Source organism: Pongo pygmaeus, chromosome 6 (genome assembly GCF_028885625.2).
Source record: "Pongo pygmaeus isolate AG05252 chromosome 6, NHGRI_mPonPyg2-v2.0_pri, whole genome shotgun sequence".
In the NCBI taxonomy this organism is placed as follows: Eukaryota; Metazoa; Chordata; class Mammalia; order Primates; family Hominidae; genus Pongo; species Pongo pygmaeus.
In genome coordinates this window covers 123,942,150-123,950,936 of record NC_072379.2, presented here as the reverse complement: position 1 = coordinate 123,950,936, position 8,787 = coordinate 123,942,150, and the positions used below count along the sequence as shown (strand labels likewise).

Here is an 8,787-nt window from a genome sequence, read left to right as displayed (position 1 = left end):
GCTTTATTAAAAATACAAATTAATTCCAAATTAATTCTGTGATGTTATGTGAATTTTATGTGGATGAGGCATCTGAAACAAGCAGAGGTTAAGAAAGTTGTCCAAAGTAAGGAAGCAATGTGGGAGAGAAGAGACTCTTTTTTCTTCAATGTTCAGTTTCCTTTAATGACCCCCATCTCCCTGAAGGGGCAGGTGCAGGCAGGTAGGCGTTGGCAAGAGATGTTCACTTGAAGATCTTGCCCTGATTGAAGGCTTGGCCAACATGCTGGAAGGCTCCCTCCCAGGAAAAGTACTCTCGAACCAGCATCTACATCTCCTCACTGCCAGTATCCAGTTTCCGCCATGTGTATGATTCATAGTCCACCTGCCAATTTGGACTCAGCGGAAAGGCAAGCTCCTGGCCTCAGAAGACCCAGGCTCTAGAAATGGAGCTGCTAGTGTTGGTTCCAAAGAGGATGATACTGGCGAAGGCATTCTTTCTCAGCTTGTCCAGTCGCTGGAACATTCCAGTGATGAGATAGCAGCTCATGAAGATCTGAGTGAGCTCTTCAGGGAAGCGATACTCTTGAGTATCACAGGGACCAGCCATCCTCATCAAAGTGCTCCCAGAAATATGGCAGTGCCACAAGGAGTGTGTCATTGTTGGAGTCCCTGCCGCTTAAATTCATCCAACACAGCCGGGTGCGGCGGCTCACGCCTGTAATCCCAGCACTTTGGGAGGCCGAGGCTGGCGGATCACAAGGTCAGGAGTTCGAGACCAGCCTGACCAACATGGTGAAACCCCGTCTCTACTAAAAATACAAAAAATTCGCTGGGCGTAGTGGCAGGCACCTGTAATCCAGCTACTCAGGAGGCTGAGGCAGGAGAATCGCTTGAACCGGGGAGGTGGAGGTTGCCTTGAGCCGAGATCACACCACTCACTGTACTCCAGCCCGGGCGATAGAGTGAGACTCCGCCTCAATCAACCAATCAATATAAAATAAAAATTCACCCAACACAAAGGTACTCTTGGGCAGGTGAGCGGAGGGATCCTTGGCCTTAGGCTCAGCGGCCAGCACCTGCTTACATTCATCCGTCTCCTCCTCTGGAGCAGGGGCAGCTGCCTTTTTCTCCTCCTTCCACTCAGCCTGGGGCTCTGCTGCTCTTCCTGTGAACCCTGCTTTTTCCGCGGGGTGTCCTTTTTAGGGTGGCTCTCGGCAAACTTTTTAGCATCAAACTGGGCCATCTTCTCACACAGTTTCACTTCCCCCAAGACAGCCCAGAACTGAGACTGGTTAATGCAGGTGAGGAACCAGCGGTTATAATATATATAGTAAATATATTATATATTGTATTATTTTAATATTTTACAATATATTACAAAATATTTTATATGATATTATATATAATATATAAATTATATATAGTATAATAACGTATATTTTATATATAAATTACATATTATAATAATGATATATATTATAAATATAATAAAATATATTACAAAATTGGGAAAGGCTTGGTGGAAAGAAGGTTCTATGACCTGCTTATAGAGCCACAACAGGGTGCGGACGACTGTGATAACAGCCAGTCACTCATTCGCCCACCAAAAAAGTCCTCATCTTCAAGTAAGCGTCCAGCAGCCCCAGAATTCGCCTCACTTCCTCCTTTGCATTCTGAGTGGCCTGCTTGTTGTGGTGCATGATGCCCGTGATGCGGAACACCCAGGCACTGGCTGGGGGCACTCTACCGCTATCAGCAAAGCTCACCCACTGCGCCACCTAGGCTGCTGCTTCGGGTGTACTTCCCCGCAGCTCCTCATTGCTCACATATGGCATTGCTGTCAAACACACAGAACCCACCGTCACCCTCAAATGCTGGAAACTTGCCGGCAGGAAATTTGTGGAGACATTCAGGCGTGCGGTTGGTTTGGCCGAAGTGGAAGTGGGGTGGTGCGGACAGCACATGGACCTGAGCCCCGCTGTACTGAGCATCAATGAGGGCCTTGAAGGCCCTCCAGTTTTCAGGATATGTGTACAGGGTCCCAGTCGCCATGGTGCTTCCGCAAAGAAAGGGGCGAGAAGACATTCTTTTTGATGTTTAAGATACATACCATCTATCTGTATTTAAAATATATATTCATATGCACAGAAAAGGCATGTAAAAGAAACTCAGCAGAGGCTACTTCCCGAGAGGACTGCAGGACTTAGGATCTACAGTGAGAGGAGGATTAATATTTTACTCTAAATGTTTATCTTTGTAGTGTTTGAAAGGTTTACGATGTGCATATGTCATATTGTCAGTTAAAAGAAAAGACAGAGCAAATCCTACCTACCCTGAAATGTGTGTTGTGTTCCACTTGGCAAGGAGTGCCAAATAAAGGGAGGAAAGCCAAGGCCCAAATTGTCAATATCACAGTCTTGCACATGGCCAGCCCTGTTTAGCAAAGAAAGTATTTCGGATAATTTATAAACATCAAAATACGTATTTTGTAAATTTTATATCTATGCCTTTGGAGAAAAATATACTACAAAACAAAGTGTAGCTTGTATCATTTTATTTGAATTATTTTACATATTGATTTACTTTAGAAAGCCATTGTGAAATGTGCTTCTACTGTAATATACGACTGTGTGTGGTCACTTTATTAACAGAATAATTGCATTGTGCTTTTTTTTTTCCACGTGTACTGCTACTCAGAAGTATTTCTTTGAAAACAGCACTGACGTTTTGATCCCCAGAATTCAAGTCTTGTAATCATTCAACATCAAATAGGGAGCAAATCTCATCATTTTCAAAGCTACTCTGAGGTGTTATTATGGAATATCATTCTAAGATATTGTTTCACCGTCAGAAAAACTCCTGTAAGAAAGAATTAGTCTATTTGTCTATTTCAAAAGGAGTTTTTTTAAAAAGGTGAAATCTGAAAAACAAAACAAAAAATGACTTAGGACAAGACTTGTAGTAGGATGAGCCACTGTTATTTTGCCTTCTGCTTGATCCAACTCACAAAAGAAATACTTGTTTGGCAAATGAGTAAATGGTGGTATTACTTACTGAAGTTGACTATACAACATACTCGAACAAGGATAGTTTGAGAATAAAAGGATGTATTATCCACTATCCTCAGCAATCTAACACAGAAGCAGAAAACCAAACACCACATGTTCTCACTTGTAAGTGGGAGCTGAACAATGAGAACACATGGACACAGGGAGGGGAACATCACACACTGGGGCCTGTGGGAGGTGGGCAGGGGGAAGGAGAGCATTAGAAAAAGTAGCTAATGCATGCTGGGCTTAATACCTAGGTGATGGGTTGATATGTGCAGCAAACCACCATGGCACACATTTACCTATGTAACAAACCTGCACATCCTGCACATGTACCCCAGAACTTAAAAAAAAATGAAAAATTGTTAAAAAGATGCAATGCCAATAATTACTCTATGACAACAGGTGTAAGCTAAGACTGTCCCAGGCATATCAGATGGCTTTTGCTACATAGCATACTACCATTGGATTTAAACAACAATAATTTTTTTTAATTTCATGATTCTATGGGTCGCTTAGGAGGATTTTGTGGCTTGGCCTGCTTGGCTGATTTTCTGTGGGCTCATAGACAGAATGTAGGCCAGTTGGTGGCTGAATGATCTAAGATAGCTCCTGAATCATTCTAGGCTCACAGCTCTGGCAGTTGTCAGCTAATGTGCAGCTTGTCTTATTATCCACTGGGCTGTCTCTTCCACATGATAGCCATAGCATTCTACAGGCAACAAAAGTTGAACCTAAGACCTCCTGAAGCCTGGGCTCATAACTCGAACAACTTGTACCTCATCATTTTTACTATATTTGACGTATTAAGGAAAGTTACAAGGTCAGTCCCAGATTTAAAGAGTGGAGAACTAGACTCCAGAATTTGATGAGAGTTACTGAAAAGTATTGTAAGTATTTTTGCAATCCAAAACTCTAGGCACACTAGAATATATGATCAGCCTTCATTTTCTGAAACTTGGAAAGCTAAAAGAAGTACAGCTTCTTTCCAAAAACGACAAAACAAAGGCTATGCTACTGCCCTGTGACTTCAAATACAGGTCTTAGAATTATGAAAACATCTTTGAAAGCCAGAACAGGACCTCAAAATGCTAAAAAGGTTATATAAAATGAACCCTCTGTGTTGTTAATAAAATAATCCTGTAAACCCTCCCTAAGTCATCCACATTCTCAAAATGCAGTAAGTACCTTTAAAGCCAGATATTTAAATCAGGCCTATTCACTCACAATACTGGTCAAACAGAAGGTATTTGCCTGTTCTTGATCTTTTGCCCCTGGTCTCTCACGCTGCAGGCAGATACTCTCATAGCTCATGGATTCTTATCTTTGGAAGAGACATGTTGATCACAGTTGCAAAATTTTGTATCACAAATGGACCATTAATTAGTTCTCTGTAGCTTTGCCCATTTTTTCCTAAGGAAATTAAAAGGAGTTCAGATGGAACTCGGAGCATCACTTAAATGGGAAGGATGTGCCAAGCCCAGGGATCTTATGACGTCACAAGTTCTTAACTTCAGTGCTCTTCTGGTATTTTCACCTGCCTCCTTTGGCTCAAAATATAAGCTGTCCATTAGTCCACATGGTAACCAGGTCTTCACCTCCTCCTGCACCCAGTCAAATCTCAATGGACCAAGTTTTAAGGGGAATCTTTATGTGTTATTTTATTTATTTATTATTATTATTCATTTTGTGTTTTGTTTGTTTGGTTGGTTGTTTGTTTTGAGATGGAGTTTCACTCTTGTCGCCCAGGCTGGAGTGCAATGGTGCATTCTCAGCTCACTGCAACTTTCGCCTCCCAGGTTCAAGCGATTCTCCTGCCTCAGCCTCCTGAGTAGCTGGGATTACAGGCGGCAGCAACCACACCCAGCTAATTTTTGTATTTTTAGTAGAGACAGGGTTTCACCAAGTTGGCCAGGCTGATCTCAAACTCCTAACCTCAGGTGATCCATCCGCCTCGGCCTCCCAAAGTGCTGGGATTACAGGTGTGAGCCACTGCGCCTGGCCGGAATCTTTACTTTTAAAAGCTCCTGAAAGTATCTTGCTGAGTTATCAAGTTGGGGACACATAGATGTTATCAACAAGTTTATATTTCAACCTAAATCTTTTATTTAATCTTTCTCCAAATGACATTAAGGAACCTAAACAAAGAAGCAAGAAAACACCAAAGAACCCCATCAAAAAGTGGGCAAAGGACATGAATAGCCAATTCTCAAGCAAAGATATACAGACAGCCAACAAACATATGAAAAACTGCTCAGCATCACTAATTACCAAGGAAATGCAAATTAAAACCAAAATAAGATACCACCTTACTCCTGCAAGAATGGCCATAATTAAAAAATCAAAAGATAATAGATGTTGGTGCAGATGTGCTGAAAAAGGAACACTTTTACACTGCTGGTGGGAATGTAAATTAGTACAGTCACGATGGAAAACAGTATGGAAATTCCTTAAAGAACTAAATGTAGAACTACCATTTGATCCAGCAATGCCACTACTGGGTATCTACCCAAACAAAAAGAAGTCATTACATGAAAAAGCCACATGCACAAGCATGTTTATAGCAGCAGAATTTGCAATTACAAACATATGAAACCAACCTAAATGCTCATCAATCAACGAGTGGATTTAAAAATGTGCTATGTATACACCATGGAATACTACAGAGCCATAAAACAATGTAATAATGGCCTTTGCAGTAACTTGGAACTGGAGGACATTATTCTAAGTGAAGTAACTCAGGAATGGAAAACCAAACATCATGTGTTCTCACTTGTAAGTGGCAGCTAAGCCATGAGGATGTAAGGGCTTTGGGTACTTGTGGGGAAGAGTAGGAAGGGGGTCAGGGATAAGACTACATATTGGATATGGTGTACATTGCTTGGGTGACGGGTGCACCAAAAACTCAGAAATCACTACTATAGGACTTATCCATGTAACCAAACACCACCTGTACCCCAAAAACTATTGAAATAAAATAAAGATAAAAAATCGTTTAAAAGAAAGAAACTATAATGTATAGATTATTTTCTAAGAAGAAAGAAATTATTATTTTGGTTTCTCTGAAACACTTTTACTAGAAAAAAAAATTACGCATCACTGACTAAAGAAATTTGGTAGTCAAACACCTGCTTCCTGTAAATTAGAACAGTTTCTTAGGGATATAGCTGACAGATGCCACTTTTATGTAGTGAATCTTCAAAACTGGTACATTATTCTCTTGAAAAGAAGGCTGAAATGTATAAAAATGAACAATAGCAACTACAGAATACATGGAAAAGAAAATTCCTGCTCAATCAGACATAAACTAATGGAGAGCAAAATCTGTGCAAAGAGCAAGATTTGCTCTTGCTTTTTCTTTCCTTTGTGTGCACCAAACACTATTAAAGTAATAATGGCAACAACCATGATTATCAAATCCTCCACTAGGTGCCAGGCCTTTCACTAAGCACTTTACTTGCATTCATCTATTAAATCCTCAAAAAAGTATGAGGTAGCAGTGTTAGCCCCACTTTAAAGATAAAGAATCTGGAATGTAAAAGTGTTAAGTAACTTGTCCAAAGTCACACAGCAGATAAGTGACAGAACTGAGATTGGAACCAGGTTGTTATCCTCCAAAACCCATAAAGGTCAACCGTTGCTACAACCTACCATGGAATATGATGACTAGGGGTAGAGCAAAGGTGGAAAAGGTGACAGGATCTGATAACATGTTCATGGTTTCTCAATATATGCTTAGTAATAACTACAAATTTGACCTCTAACTTTGGATTCTCCCAAAACCAATCATCAATCCACTATGCAGGTGAGTATATAATATTCAAATACCTATATGTTTAAATATATGCTCCCACTTGACAGTGAAAGAAACATCATGTTCCATAAGGACATTCATTTTCTAATCCTTTATACTTGACATTATTAAGCTAAAGTGTGAATTTTCATTACATTTTTAGGGAGATTTTAGTTGTTCATTTTTGTTTCCATATCTTATTCAGATTTTTCAATAAGATGAATATTTATTTGCTGCTAAATCAATAAAAAGTAATAGCACTCAGGGGCTGCCAACCATGTGAACAAAAGTCTCTAGCAGGAATTAACTGATAAATTCAATTGACTGGATCTCATTCAAGGGGGCAAAGAGGAAACAATGCAAGTCTTCCTCTCCCACATAACATTATATGAATGTTCCTGTAAGAAAAAGAACATTTCACCAATTTGCCAAGTATTTGAGTTTTTTTCACAACCAGTGTAGCAAAAGTTAGCTGTATGCATTATCCTTAATTTAAAATAATTTTATATAAATGTGATTTATGCCTCAATTGGCAGTAAATGGCACATGTAATATATATATATTATAATACAGCTTTTATTTTTCTTTGCTTCTGATCTTATACATTTTAACTGGGAATTTTTCGTTTTAAATTTCAACAGCAAATGCTTTAAGTTGTTTTGTTAGATATACATTGTTTCCAAGAAATAAAACATTTAAATATCTATTATCTTGATTTTCTCCTGAGTATTAGACACAGGGTTTCTCTCCCATTATTATATAAGATTTAGATTCAATTATAGTGTTAAGAATTATCTAAATTTATTTTAGGTACAGTTTAAAAATCAAATTTAATCATTTTCTAGATACCATAAGATTGTCTTCTGGTCCAGATATTTGAAGGTATCTAGATAAAAGTCAAAGTAATAGGACTATATATTTTATGGGAGTGTGCTGTTAATTCCATAACACCTCTAGAGTCATTCTATTTGTTTATAAGACCAAAAGGAAGTGGAAAGAGAGGTATAGGACCAATTGGCTCAGCTATCATTGGTTTAGAGATCTGTGCCTATGTCTTAGTATAGTGGTAAGTTTCATAGTGAATGCGAACCCGACCTGAAATCCATCCATGCTAGCTATATCTGAAGAGAGGGCAAAACCAGAGGTGAGGATTTGCATGGTAGGAAGATTACATGGGTCCCAGCAAAACTCATAGAGGATATCATTTTTCATCCAAATGCTATGTTTAAATCAGTTCCTAATACCTGTTAGTAGAAAAAGATAAAAGTGTATCTTTTTCCTTCAAACAACTTGATAAAATCTCACATTAACATCCAAACAGTTTCAGGTATGTCAGGAAGCACACTTTAAAGAAATACATAAGAAGCAGATCTTCATTCAGTCCATTTGGACCACAAGGCCTAAAAATTCCCTTTGTGGGGCTGAAATAACTAAGACGAGCTGTCTACATTAATCAAACTACATAAGAAATGGGCAAGAGTCTACTACGTGCTGTGTAAAGACAGACACTGACAATCGAAGCTAGGGAGTTTTAATGAGAAGACTTAATTAAGATACACATCATCTTCAGAAATATGAGTCTTTAATTTTCAGAAAATCACTGCCAACCTTAGCTCATCTGTGCTAATTAGCAAAGACTGGGAATTCAGAAAATCAGGCTCTTAGGGAAAGGGATGCTAAAGAGAGACTTTACAGAGCACTACCCAGATAGTATACTGTTGCAACTCTGATCCTATCATAGAGACTTTTGTAGATTTTGGCAGGAACAGGATTTTAAATATACCTGGCTAAATCGCCCATGAAGTGCATTGTTCCCTAAACATCCTGACATTTGGGAATCTCAAGAACACCAGAGACAAGGACTCATTATGCTCTGTGGTGTTCTACCAATTGTTGAATAGCTCAATTTAATTGAAAGTATTGTCTTAGGCTAAGCCAAATCTGTCTCTTTGAAGTTTTCAT

General features: G+C 39.1%; 1 pseudogene; it reads right to left on the bottom strand.

Annotated features, from left to right (window-relative positions):
• Nucleotides 1–220: 220 nt before the first annotated feature.
• LOC129041297 (elongation factor 1-gamma-like) lies at nucleotides 221–2,034 on the bottom strand (annotated as a pseudogene).
• Nucleotides 2,035–8,787: the final 6,753 nt, after the last annotated feature.